The 14,119-nt window shown below is 53.0% G+C and overlaps 1 long non-coding RNA gene across 1 annotated transcript; it reads right to left on the bottom strand.

Moving 5' to 3' along the window:
- Positions 1-5,250: 5,250 nt before the first annotated feature.
- Positions 5,251-8,247, bottom strand: LOC142436541 (uncharacterized). The gene is made up of 3 exons (XR_012781999.1): positions 7,325-8,247; positions 6,552-6,704; positions 5,251-6,027 (listed from the first exon to the last, which is right to left on the bottom strand). It is a non-coding gene; the product is annotated as an uncharacterized LOC142436541 (long non-coding RNA).
- Between the last annotated feature and the right edge of the window lie 5,872 nt (positions 8,248-14,119).

Raw genomic sequence — 14,119 nt, 5'->3', positions numbered from 1 at the left:
CCCCAGGCCTGTGGGTCCCAAAGCCTAAAAGCTGGGGCGCCCCAAGCCTTGGGCTCTCAAACCCTAAGGGCTGGGAGCCCCAGGCCTGGGGCTCCCAAAACCTATGGGCTGGGGCGTCCCAGTCTGGGGCTCCCAAATCCTAAGGGTTGGGGCGCCCCATGCCTGGGGCTTCCAAAGCCTAAGGGCTGGGGCACCCCAGGCCTGGGGCTCCCAAAGCCCAAGGGCTGGGGCGCCCCAGGCTTTGGATCCCAAAACCTAAGGGCTGGGTCGCACCAGGCTTGAGCTCCCAAAGCCTAACGGCTGGGGCACCCCCGGCCTGGGGCTCCCAAAGTCTAAGGGCTGGGGCGCCCCAGGCCAGGGGCTCCCTAAGCCGAAGGGCTGGTGCGCCCTAGGTCTGGGGCACCCAAAGCCTGAGGGCTGTGGTGCCCCAGGCCAGGGGGTCCCTAATCCTAAGGTCTGGGGCGTACCAGGCCTGGGGCTCACAAAGCCTAAAGGCTTGGGCGCCCCAGGAAAAGGGGTCCCTAATCCTAAGGGCTGGGGCGTACCTGGCCTGGGGCTCCCAAAGCCTAAGGGCTGGGGTGTCCCAGGCCATAGGCTCCCTAAGCCTAAGGGCTGGGACGCCCCAGGCCTGGGGCTCCCTAAGCCGAAGGGCTGGGTGCCCCCAGGCCTGGGGCACCCTAAGCCTAAGGGCTGGGGCGCCCCAGGCCTGGGGCTCCCAAAACCTAAGCGCTGGGGCGCCCCAGGCCTGGGGCTCCCAAAACCTAAGGACTGGGCGCCCCGGCCAGGGGCTCCCAAAGCCTAAGGGCTGGGGCGCCCCAGGCCTGGGGCTCCCTAAACCTAAGGGCGGGGGCGCCCCAGGACTGGAGCTCCCTAAGCCGAAGGGCTGTGACGCCCAGGTCTGGGGCTCCCTAAGCCGAAGAGCTGGGTGCTCCTAGGCCTGGGGCTCCCAAAGCATAAGGGCTGGGGTGCCACAGGCCTGGAGCACCCAAAGCCTAAGGGCTGGGGCGACCCAGACCTGGCGCCCAAAGCCTAAGGGCTGGGGCGCCCCAGGCCTGGGGCTCCCAAAGCCTAAGGGTTGGGGCGCCCCAGGCCTTGGGCTTCCTAAGACAAAGGGCTGTGGCGCCCCAGGCCAGAGGTTCCCTAAGCCTAAGGGAAGAGGCGCCCCAGGCCTAGGGCTCCCAAAACCTAAGGGCTGGGACGCCCCAGGCCTGGGGCTCCGAAGCCTAATGGCTGGGGCGCCCCACGCCAGGTGCTCCCTAAGCCTAAGGGCTGGGGCGTACCAGGCCTGGGACTCCCAAAGCCTAAGGTCTGGGGCGCCTAGGTCTGGGACTTCCAAAGCCGAAGGGCTGTGGCGCCCCGAGCCTGGGGCTCTCTAAGCCTAAGGGCAGGGATGCCCCAGGCCTGGGGCTCCCTAAGCCGAAGAGCTGGGTCCTCCCAGGCCTGGGCTCCATAAGCCTAAGGGCTGGGGCGCCCCAGGCCTGTGGCTCCAAAAGCCTAAGAGTTGGGCGCCCCAAGCCTGGGGCTCCCAAAGCCTAAGGGCTGGGCGCCCCAGGTCTGGGGCTCCCATATCCTATGGGTTGGGGCGTCCCAGCCTGGGGCTCCAAAAGCCTAAGGGCTGGGGCGCCCAAGGCCTGGGGCTCCCTAAGACTAAGGGCTGGGACGTACCAGGACTGGGGCTCCATAAGCCTAAGGGCTGGGGCGACCCAGGCCTGGGGCTCCCTAAGCCTAAGGGCTGGGGCACCCGAGGCCTGGGGCTCCCTAAGCCAAGGGCAGGGGCGCCCCAGGCCTGGGGCTCCCAAAGCCTAAGTGCTGGGGCGCCCCTGGTCAGGGGCTCCCTAAGCCAAAAGGCTGGGGCGTACCAGGCCTGTGGCTTCCAAAGCCTAAGGGCTGGGGTGCCCCAGGCCTGGGACTCCCTAAGCCTAAGGGCAGGGATGCCCCAGGCCTGGGGCTCCCTAAGCCTAAGGGCTCGGGCACCCCGGCTTGGGGCTCCCAAAGCCTAAGGGCTGGGGCGCCCCAGGCCAGTGGCTCCCTAAACCTAAGGGCGGGGGCGCCCCAGGCCTGGGTCTCCCTACCCGAAGGGCTGGTACGCCCAGGCATGGGGTTCCCTAAGCCTAAGGGCTGGGGCACCCCGGCCTGGGGCTCCCAAAGCCTAAGGGCTGGGGGGCCCCAGGCAGGTGGCTCCCTAAACCTAACAGCTGGGGCGCCCCAGGCCTGGGGCTCTCAAAGCCTACGGGTTGGGGCGCCCCAGGCCTGGGGCTCCCTAAGAAAAAGGGCTGTGGCGCCCCAGGCCAGAAGCTCCCTAAGCCTAACGGCTGGGGCGACCCAGGCCTGGGGCTCCCTAAGCCGAAGGGCTGGTGCGCCCTAGGTCTGGGGCACCCAAAGCCTGAGGGCTGTGGTGCCCCAGGCCAGGGGGTCCCTAATCCTAAGGTCTGGGGCGTACCAGGCCTGGGGCTCACAAAGCCTAAAGGCTTGGGCGCCCCAGGACAAGGGGTCCCTAATCCTAAGGGCTGGGGCGTACCTGGCCTGGGGCTCCCAAAGCCTAAGGGCTGGGGTGTCCCAGGCCATAGGCTCCCTAAGCCTAAGGGCTGGGACGCCCCAGGCCTGGGGCTCCCTAAGCCGAAGGGCTGGGTGCCCCCAGGCCTGGGGCACCCTAAGCCTAAGGGCTGGGGCGCCCCAGGCCTGGGGCTCCCAAAACCTAAGCGCTGGGGCGCCCCAGGCCTGGGGCTCCCAAAACCTAAGGACTGGGCGCCCCGGCCAGGGGCTCCCAAAGCCTAAGGGCTGGGGCGCCCCAGGCCTGGGGCTCCCTAAACCTAAGGGCGGGGGCGCCCCAGGACTGGAGCTCCCTAAGCCGAAGGGCTGTGACGCCCAGGTCTGGGGCTCCCTAAGCCGAAGAGCTGGGTGCTCCTAGGCCTGGGGCTCCCAAAGCATAAGGGCTGGGGTGCCACAGGCCTGGAGCTCCCAAAGCCTAAGGGCTGGGGCGACCCAGACCTGGCGCCCAAAGCCTAAGGGCTGGGGCGCCCCAGGCCTGGGGCTCCCAAAGCCTAAGGGTTGGGGCGCCCCAGGCCTTGGGCTTCCTAAGACAAAGGGCTGTGGCGCCCCAGGCCAGAGGTTCCCTAAGCCTAAGGGAAGAGGCGCCCCAGGCCTAGGGCTCCCAAAACCTAAGGGCTGGGACGCCCCAGGCCTGGGGCTCCGAAGCCTAATGGCTGGGGCGCCCCACGCCAGGTGCTCCCTAAGCCTAAGGGCTGGGGCGTACCAGGCCTGGGACTCCCAAAGCCTAAGGTCTGGGGCGCCTAGGTCTGGGACTTCCAAAGCCGAAGGGCTGTGGCGCCCCGAGCCTGGGGCTCTCTAAGCCTAAGGGCAGGGATGCCCCAGGCCTGGGGCTCCCTAAGCCGAAGAGCTGGGTCCTCCCAGGCCTGGGCTCCATAAGCCTAAGGGCTGGGGCGCCCCAGGCCTGTGGCTCCAAAAGCCTAAGAGTTGGGCGCCCCAAGCCTGGGGCTCCCAAAGCCTAAGGGCTGGGCGCCCCAGGTCTGGGGCTCCCATATCCTATGGGTTGGGGCGTCCCAGCCTGGGGCTCCAAAAGCCTAAGGGCTGGGGCGCCCAAGGCCTGGGGCTCCCTAAGACTAAGGGCTGGGACGTACCAGGACTGGGGCTCCATAAGCCTAAGGGCTGGGGCGACCCAGGCCTGGGGCTCCCTAAGCCTAAGGGCTGGGGCACCCGAGGCCTGGGGCTCCCTAAGCCAAGGGCAGGGGCGCCCCAGGCCTGGGGCTCCCAAAGCCTAAGTGCTGGGGCGCCCCTGGTCAGGGGCTCCCTAAGCCAAAAGGCTGGGGCGTACCAGGCCTGTGGCTTCCAAAGCCTAAGGGCTGGGGTGCCCCAGGCCTGGGACTCCCTAAGCCTAAGGGCAGGGATGCCCCAGGCCTGGGGCTCCCTAAGCCTAAGGGCTCGGGCACCCCGGCTTGGGGCTCCCAAAGCCTAAGGGCTGGGGCGCCCCAGGCCAGTGGCTCCCTAAACCTAAGGGCGGGGGCGCCCCAGGCCTGGGTCTCCCTACCCGAAGGGCTGGTACGCCCAGGCATGGGGTTCCCTAAGCCTAAGGGCTGGGGCACCCCGGCCTGGGGCTCCCAAAGCCTAAGGGCTGGGGGGCCCCAGGCAGGTGGCTCCCTAAACCTAACAGCTGGGGCGCCCCAGGCCTGGGGCTCTCAAAGCCTACGGGTTGGGGCGCCCCAGGCCTGGGGCTCCCTAAGAAAAAGGGCTGTGGCGCCCCAGGCCAGAAGCTCCCTAAGCCTAACGGCTGGGGCGACCCAGGCCTGGGGCTCCCTAAGCCGAAGGGCTGGTGCGCCCTAGGTCTGGGGCACCCAAAGCCTGAGGGCTGTGGTGCCCCAGGCCAGGGGGTCCCTAATCCTAAGGTCTGGGGCGTACCAGGCCTGGGGCTCACAAAGCCTAAAGGCTTGGGCGCCCCAGGACAAGGGGTCCCTAATCCTAAGGGCTGGGGCGTACCTGGCCTGGGGCTCCCAAAGCCTAAGGGCTGGGGTGTCCCAGGCCATAGGCTCCCTAAGCCTAAGGGCTGGGACGCCCCAGGCCTGGGGCTCCCTAAGCCGAAGGGCTGGGTGCCCCCAGGCCTGGGGCACCCTAAGCCTAAGGGCTGGGGCGCCCCAGGCCTGGGGCTCCCAAAACCTAAGCGCTGGGGCGCCCCAGGCCTGGGGCTCCCAAAACCTAAGGACTGGGCGCCCCGGCCAGGGGCTCCCAAAGCCTAAGGGCTGGGGCGCCCCAGGCCTGGGGCTCCCTAAACCTAAGGGCGGGGGCGCCCCAGGACTGGAGCTCCCTAAGCCGAAGGGCTGTGACGCCCAGGTCTGGGGCTCCCTAAGCCGAAGAGCTGGGTGCTCCTAGGCCTGGGGCTCCCAAAGCATAAGGGCTGGGGTGCCACAGGCCTGGAGCTCCCAAAGCCTAAGGGCTGGGGCGACCCAGACCTGGCGCCCAAAGCCTAAGGGCTGGGGCGCCCCAGGCCTGGGGCTCCCAAAGCCTAAGGGTTGGGGCGCCCCAGGCCTTGGGCTTCCTAAGACAAAGGGCTGTGGCGCCCCAGGCCAGAGGTTCCCTAAGTCTAAGGGAAGAGGCGCCCCAGGCCTAGGGCTCCCAAAACCTAAGGGCTGGGACGCCCCAGGCCTGGCGCTCCCTAAGACTATGGGCTGGAGTGCCCCAGGCCTGGATCTCCCTAGGCCTTAGGGCTGGGCGCCCAACCACAGGATCGCTATGAGTCGGTATTGACTGGAATGCAGTGAGAATGGTATCAGAGATGGGTCAAAGGAATATGGCATGGCAACCCTAAGTGTCTGCTACAGAACCATAAAGTGCCTGGGATAGATGAGTTTATTGTGCTTGGCCTTTTAAAACCATCAAACGCGCAACAGTTAGAAAGACAAACATACCAAGTGTCATTTGAGATCCGGGGAAAGCAGAGAAACACTGCTAATGATGCAGGTTTGCTGCACAGCATTCTGGCAGAGCTTAGTGAAAGTCCATTGAATGGACCCTAGGACCTAGTGAGCCCCTCCTGGGTGTACAACCAAAGAAGCTCAGTCACTGAGTTGACTTTCATTCTCGTGACCATATCAAACAAAGCTGAAATGTCCCATGATGTTTTCAAGGCTTCTATTGGGAAGAAGACAGCCGTGCCTTTATCCCACAGTGTGTGGAAGACGGCTTCAAACTACTGACCTTTGGGTTAGCAGCCAAGCACTTAATATCTCCCCCATCAAAGCTCTCTCCTGGATGTAGAAAAACAAACAAAACCCCAGTTGATTCTTCCTCATTAGCAACCCTACAAGGCACAGTAGAATTGCTGCTTTAGGTTTACAAAACTAAATTCTTACGAGAGTAGACAGCCTCTCTTTGCTCCATGGAATAGCTGGTGGGTTGGAACTGCTCACCTTGGGGTTAGCAGCCCAACGCATAATTCCTGGGTATATAGGCCAAGCTTTTTATCCAATTCACAGGGCCCTTGGGGCATTTTTACAAGAATGGTCACCACACGGATACCTGCAGTAGAGAAGAGTTGGAGCCGAATTGGATGCCAATCAACAGACAACTGAAGAAGGAAACAAAAGAAAGATGATGATTGCTCATGACCAAGTGGCACACAGCAGCACATGCAATTGATATGCAGCATGGCAATAACTCTTAATGACATTGCAAGGAGTTGAAAAGGTCAGAAACTGAATGAGATTTATATTGCAGTACCATTCATGGAAGCTGAAAGCCCGTTCACCAAGCAGCATGGTCTAGTGCACATGGCTGTATGCCTATAAGGACACACACACACACCAAGCACCCAGCAGGGGGTATTAGTCTGAAGAGGGGAATGGAAGTGATGTGAATGTGGAAAAGGAGGGACAAAACACAAGCAGGGCCTGACATTGATCAGGGTTCACGGTGTGCTATAAAGTAGGCATGATTAATCACTTCCCTGTACCAGAAGGCTGAGCTAGATTTTTAAAGCAAATCGAGTGCCTGGAACACAATGGTTGTTAGCTGCTGTTGAGTCAGCCTCCAGTCCAACTCACTGTGACAACCAGCTCCCAGTGACTCCATGGGCAATATTCTCCCTGGTCCTGCACCATCTCTTTGGTTGTGCATCAGATTGTGATTCACAGGGGTTTTCGTTAACTGGTTTTCAGAAGTAGAATGCCAGGCTCTTCTTCATCGCTCATCTTAGTCTGGACACATCACAGAAAAAGGTTCAGTCTCATAGCCGCACCCAACCAAGCTTCCCCATTTCAGTATCATAGCAACACAGAATCAGTTCAGTACCTCAGCAATAACCAAGCATCCCCCTGACAAATAAGTGTTGGATGCACATGAGTTTCATTGTCTTGGACTCAAACCCAGATCTCCCACATGGAAAAGGAGAATTCTACAACTGAACCACCAATTTACCCTCAGAATATAATATGTATCCAGTAAATGGTTATTAAGAATGTGGCTGCCAGGAAAATACAGCAATTTCCTGCCAATGCTTAACACTAATATCTTCCCCCACACACTAGAAGGCTGCAGAGGAATGACTTTCTCCATGCCAGCCCTGGTATCTAGACAAGGGACCCAAACACTGAGCCACTGAGCCCCAGCAGGCTGGGGAGCAATGTCAAATTGGATGAGGTCAATCCTGGTTGAGTTAGTTTCCCTAAGCTCGCAGGGCAGTTTAGCATGTCCACAGCTGTGTTCTGAATAGCCATGCGATTACCACCGAGAGAAATTCTACATGCTTTCACACCCCATGCTAGTCGTTGCAGCCATCATTGAGTACAATTCATGCTCATCACTATGTAGAACTCACGGTGACGCTGTGGGTGAGCCATTGGGCAGGTAACCTCAAGGTTGGCAGTTCAAAGGCACCAGTTGTTCTCTGAGAGGAAGGTGAGACGATCTGCTCCTGTCAAGATTTAGCCTGAGGAATTTTATATAGGGTCACAGTGAGTCAGGATCAACTCAATGGTGTGGGTTTGGTTTATTAGACCCACCATCAGATCATATTTAATGTATTTATTAACATGTATATTTGCCACAAATCCAATGTCTTATTTTTATCACTGCATTTCAATACAATTTGTGCCTTTGTGATTCTGTATTTCATTGGAGGTATTGGGAATATTATTCTGGGGAGTGGGCAGGGGTTCCATAGCCTTTCCTAAATGCCAAAAGAATCCATGGGGTTGCAATGGTTAAGACCCTCTAATAGAGTTTATCAAAGAGCCCTGGAGGCACAATGGTTAAGTGCTCAGCTGCTATCCAAAAGGTTGAAGGTTTGAACCCACCAGTGGCTCTGTTCTTGGAAGAAAAACCAGGCAACTCATTCTTGTAAAGATTACAGCATAGAGAAGCCTAGAGCAGTGGTTCTCAAACTTCCTAATGCCACAACCCTTTCATACAGTTCCTCATGTTGTGGTGACCTCCACAACCATAAAAATATTATCATTGCTGCTTCATAACTGTAACTTTGTTACAGTCACCCTGTGCAAGGGTCCCATAGGTTGAGAACCATTGGTCTAGAGAGCTCTGCACTGATGCATTGAGTCACTATGAGTTGGACTGGACTAGAAGGTTCCTAACAAAAACACCAACAATCCTTTTTTACCATGACCTTGTTAACTCAAAAAGATTAATAAGCAAATTCACAAATGAGGACATCCAGTTGCCCCTCCAAACTGGAGAAGCATAAGTTAAATGGTGACCCTGACCCCACGGTGTCCTCCAGCTGGTGCCATGATGCCTTTATTCCTTCTGCCTCTCAGTTCTGTGGAGAAGGGGAAAGGGAGGGAAAGAAAGAAATGAAAAGATAATTTTCCCAGCTTCTTCACATCACTGAATTGAACTTTACTTTTAGTAAAATTATTATGAAATGGAAATGGTGCTTTCACTATTTTGCTTTTAGGTGATATTCAGAGACATGGAGCTGGTCATTATTTGAGCCGGGGAGGTTAGTGTGCAGATTTTCTGAATATGGTTGAGCCTGCATGCCCCTTCCAGGCCTAGCATTTCCCTGGGCTATGAGAAGTTATAGACAGTCTACCCTCTTCTTCCTCTGACTTCGCTGCAAACCATGGACACACTGGTTCTGACTTGACCTGGCTCCAGTACAGAAAAAAATATCCTCCTTGCATAATTGTAGTGCTTGCATTGGAAGGCACCCAGAGACAAATCTCTCATCTGGTGGCATAATGGGTTATGTGTTGGGCTATTAACTGCAAGGTCAGCAGTTGGAATTCACCAGTCGCTCCTTTGGAGAAAGATGAGGCTTTCTTCTCCCATAAAGAGTTATAGCCTTAGATGAGTATAAAAACTCAAAATGCATTGGCAGAGATTCCACAGAGAATAAGCCTCCATTAAATCCCCTGGGACCATTCACCAAGGATGGGATTAAACCCTGCTCACCGTCAGTACATCAGAAAGTGTATTGTTGCAGATATGATTAGGTTAAAAATTAACATCTTATCATTTGTCTTTACTCTTAACACGTTTTTCATTTGTTCTTTTTTTAATTTTCTGCTTTCCTTTTTATTGAAAAAAGTAACTAATATCACTAAACAAGTAGAGAATTTGTTAAATGAAAATCTAATCGGTTATGTAAACTTTCACTGAAAACATAACACACTTTTATTTTTACAAAGGGTTATAGCCTTGGAAACCCAGGAAGCCGGAGTATTTTCTCTCGATTGGATTGTTATGCACCCAATGGCAATGAGTGTTGTTGGATTTTGTTTCTTTATTGTTTTCTGTAGCTATGGTGGGGTATAGGGTTTATGTGTTGGGCTGCTGAACGCAATGTCTGAAATGGCAAATTTGAAATCCCCAGCCACTCCAAGGGAGAAAGATGAGGCTTTCTACTCCCCTAAAGAGTTCCAGTCTCAGAGCAGCCAGTCCACAAAAAGAACAACATGGCTGGCCCCACTATGAGACATGATGCCCCTCAGTGACCAAGGGTGATACAGGGGACAGCACTGGAGACACAGTGTGCGAATTGCACCTAACCTGATTCCACCACACCGAGGCAAAATGTGGTGGAGTGCAGTGGAACAGCAAGGGAATGGAGTGGCAAGGTCCCCACGGAATGCTGAAAGTGGACTTTGGGGCCAGGTTGTGGTGCCTCAACAGACTGGATTGGAAAACACTCCTAAGGTCCAACAAATGATCCTTGAACTAACTACAAGCTCTTCTTTCTTGATGTGTTTTGTTTTGTTCTTTGTCAGTGGTTTGTTTTTGTTGTTTTGTTGTCTGGTTCTATACTGTTGCTTTGTTTTCCTCTGTCTTGTTTTTGTGCATGGTAGTGGCTCCACAGGTCTCTCTAAATAAGACAGGCTGGATGAACTATCTGGAAGAAAAACAACAGGACCGACAGTTCCGGGGGCACTTGGGATAGGGGGAGGTGCGGGGGGGTAAGGAAGTGGTGTTAACAAACACAGGGACAAGGGAACAACATGGGACTCAAAATGGTAGTGAGGGGAAGTGGCAGGCCTGGTAGGGAATGATCAAGGGTAAGGTTACGTAAAGAAGAGGTATAGCTGTAACCCAGGTGGGGACGGAGCATAGTAGTGGGAGAGGAGGAAAGTCAAGGGAGATGGAGGAAAGAGCTAGGAGTCAAAGTGCATTTATAGAGGTCTAGACAAAGACATGTACATGCAAATATAAATATCATACAGTTTCCTTTGTAGTGGTAGACCCCCAATCATAAAATTATATTCTTTGCTACTTCGTAACTCTCATTTTGTTACAAGTTATGGATAGTGCCACCCTGTAAAGGGTTCGTCTAAGTCCCAAAGGGGTCACGACCCACATGGTGAGAACCGCTGCTCTAAATTTAGAGGAGTTTCTCATAAGGTCTATTTCACCATACTGTTAGAAGCTCAAGTGCATTTGTTGTTGTTGTTAGGTGCCGTCGAGTGGGTATGTCTCATAGCAACTCTACGCACAATATAATGAAACGCCGCCCTGTCCTGTGACATCCTCACAGTGGTTCTATGCTTGCGCTCATTGTTGCAACCACTGTGCTAATGCATCTTGTTGGGGACCGCCTCCCTTTTCCTGCCCTTTCATACCAAGATTTGGGACTTCCTCTAGAGCAGTGGTTCTCAACTTTCCTTATGCCATGATATTTTCATATCGATTCTCATTTAGTGGTGACCCCCCCAACCATAAAAATGATTTCATTGCAGCTTCATAACTGTAATTTTGTTACTGTTATGAGTCACGACACCCCTGTGAAATTTTCATTCCATACCCACAAAGGGGTCGTGACACACAGGTGAAGATCCCCTGCTCTAAACTAAGAGGAGATTCTCTTAAGATAGAATTCAGCATACTGGTAGATGCACAAGTTCTGTTGTTATTGGTGTTAGGTACCATCGAGTGGGTTTTGGCTCATAGTAACTCTATGCACAATATAATGAAATGCTTTCCCATCCTATGCCATCCTCACAGTGGTTCTTTTGCCTGTGCTCATTGTTGCAGCCACTGTGCTAATCCAACTTTTGGGTAGCTTCCTCTTTTCTGTGGCCTTTCAACTGTACCAAGACTTGTGTCTTCCTCTAGGGCAGTGGTTGTCAAATTTCCTAATGCCATGACCCTTTCACACAGTTCCTCATGTAGTGGTGACCCCCATCATAACATTATTGTTACTTCGTAACTGTAATTTTCCTACAGTTATGAATCATTTCACACCTGTGAAAGGGTCATTCGATCGCCAAAAGTGGTCGCAAACCACAGGATAAAAACCGCTGGTCTAAACTAAGAGGAGTTTCTCTTAATATCTACTTCACCCTATTGTCAGAAGCACAAATCCTATAGTTATTGTTAGATTCTGTTGTGTAGCTTTCGACGCCTAGCAACTCTAAGCACAATATGATGGAAAGGTTTCCTCTCCTGCGCCATCCTCCCAGTGGTTCTTTTGCTTGTGCGGATTGTTGCAGCCACTGTTGTATTCCACCGTGCTGTGGGCTGCCTCTTTTTGCTGCCCTTCTACTGAACCTAGATCTATGTCTCCCTCTAGGGCAGTGGTTCTCAACCTTCCTAATGCCATGACTCTTTCACACCATTTCTCATGTACTAGTGACCCCCCCCCAATCATAAAATTATTTTCCTTGTTACACCATAACTATAAATTTGCTATTGTTATGAATCAGGTCACCCATGTGAAATGCTCATTGTTCCCTCCTAAGACGTTGTGACCCACAGTTAGAGAACTGTTACTCTACACTAAGAGTTTCTTTTAAAGTCTTCTTCAGCATATTGTTAGAGGCACAAATCCTGTTGTTTGGTGCCTTCGAATGGGTTTAGGCTCATGCCAACTCTATGCACCATGTAATGAAATGCTTTCCCGTCCTGTGCCTTCCATACAGTGGTTCCTTTGCTCACACTCATTTTTGCAGCCACTGTGCTAATCCATCTTGTTGGGCACTGCCTCTCTTTTCCTGCCCTTCTGTACCGAGATATGTGTCTTCCTCTAGAGCAGTGGTTCTCAACTTTCCAAATGCCACAACCACTTCACACCATTCCTCATGTAGTGGTGACATCCAACCATAAAATATTTGCATTGCTACATCATCATTGTAATTTTGCTTCTGTTATGGATCAGGCCACCCATGTGAAAGGTTCGTTAGTCTCCTCAAAGGCGTCTCGACACACAGTTGGAGAACCAATGGTCTAAACGAATAGGAGTTTCTCGTAACGTCTACTTCAGAATATTCTTAGAAGCCCAAGTTCTTTTTATTATTGTTTGGTGCCTTTGAGTGTGTGTTGGCTCATAGCAACTGTATGCACAATATAATGAAACTCGGCCCCATCTCGTGCCATCTCACTGTGGTCCTTTGCTTGCGCTCACTGCTGCATCTATTCCATCTTGTAGGGGCTGCCTGACTTTTGCAGCCCTTCTGCTGTACCAACATTTGTGTCTTCCTCTAGGACAATGTTTCTCATACATCCTAATTCTGCGGCCCTTTCGTACAGTTCCCAATGTAGTGGTGGACCCCAAACATAAAATTATAAAATTATATTCATTGATATTTCATAACTGTACTTTTGCTACTGTTATGAATCAGGCCATCACTGTGAAGGGGTGTTTCGAAACACCCCCCACCTGAAAGTGTTCACGACCCAATGTTGAGAACCCTGCTGTAAACTAAAAAGAGTTGCTCTTAAGATTTACTTCAGCATATTTTTAAACACACAAGCCCTGTTGTTATTGTTGTTAAGTTCCGCGGAGGGGGTTTTGGCTCATCGCATCTCTATGCACAATATCATGAAATGCTCCCCAGACCTGTGCCATCCTGACAGTGGTTGTTTGCTAGTGCTCATTGTTGGAGCCATATTGGGGGGGGGCTGGCTATTTTTTGTTGCCCTTCTGCTCTACCAAGATTTATGTCTTCCTTTAGGGCAGTGGTTCTCAACCTTCCTAATGCCACAACATTTTCATACCGTTCCTCATATAGTGCTGACTGCCAAATCATAAAATTATTTTCATTGCAACTTTGTAACTCTAATTTTTCTACTGTTATGACTGGGTGACCACTATGAAAGGTTCATTCATCCCCCAACAGGGCTCGTGACCCAAAAGTTGAGAACCGCTGCACTAAACTAATAGAAGTTTCTCTTAAGGTCTACTTCAGCACATTATAAGAAACACAAGTCCTGTTGTTTTGTTGTCAGGTGCAGTCGAGTGGGTTCTGACTCATAGCAACTCTATGCTCCATATAATGTAACGCTGCCCCATCTTATGCCATCCTCACAGTGTTCCCTTAGCTTGAGCTCATTGCTGCAGCCACTATGCTATTCCATCTATTTGGGGGCTGACTCTATATTGTGGCCCTTCAACTGTATCAAGACTTGTGTCTTCCTGTAGGACTGTGGTTTTCAGCAATCCTAATGCCACGGCCCTTTCATACAGTGCCTCGTGTAGTAATGACCCCCCAACCAAAAAAATTATACTGTTGCTACTTCATAACTGTAATTTTGCTACTGTTACGTATCGGCCCACGCCTATGGGAGGGTCATTTGAACACCCCCAAAGGATTTACCACTCACAAGTTGAGAACGGCTGCTCTAAACTAAGAGCAGTTTCTCTCAAGGTTTAGTTGAGCATACTGTTAGATGTATGATTCCTCCTGTTATTGATGTTCGGGCCGTGGAGAGGTTTTCGGCTCATAGCAACCCTGTGCACAATATAATACAGGCCTGCCCAGACTTGCATCATCCTCACAGTGGTTCTTTGCTTGCGCTCATTGTTGCAGCCACCGTGCAAATCCGTCTTGTAGGGACTTCCTCTCTTCTGCTGCCCTTCTACTGTATTTGCGTCTTCCTCTAGGACAGTGTTTCTCACCTTTCCTATTTCTATGACCTTTCCATACACTTCCCAATGTGTAGTGGTGGTCCCCAAAGCATTAAGGTTTTTTTCTACTGTTTTTCCATAACTGTAATTTTGCAAGTCTTATGAATCTAGTCACCCTGTGAAAGGGTTGTTAACCAACCAAAGTGGTCACAAATCACAGGTTGAGAACCGCTGTTCTAAATTAAGAGCAGTTTCTCCTGTGGTCTAGCTCAGTATATTATTACACGCACGAGTGCTGTTCTTATTGTTGTTAGG

The sequence above is a fragment of the Tenrec ecaudatus genome, unplaced genomic scaffold, assembly GCF_050624435.1.
Source record: "Tenrec ecaudatus isolate mTenEca1 unplaced genomic scaffold, mTenEca1.hap1 Scaffold_3866, whole genome shotgun sequence".
In the NCBI taxonomy this organism is placed as follows: Eukaryota; Metazoa; Chordata; class Mammalia; order Afrosoricida; family Tenrecidae; genus Tenrec; species Tenrec ecaudatus.
This window is presented reverse-complemented; position numbering and strand designations above follow the sequence as displayed.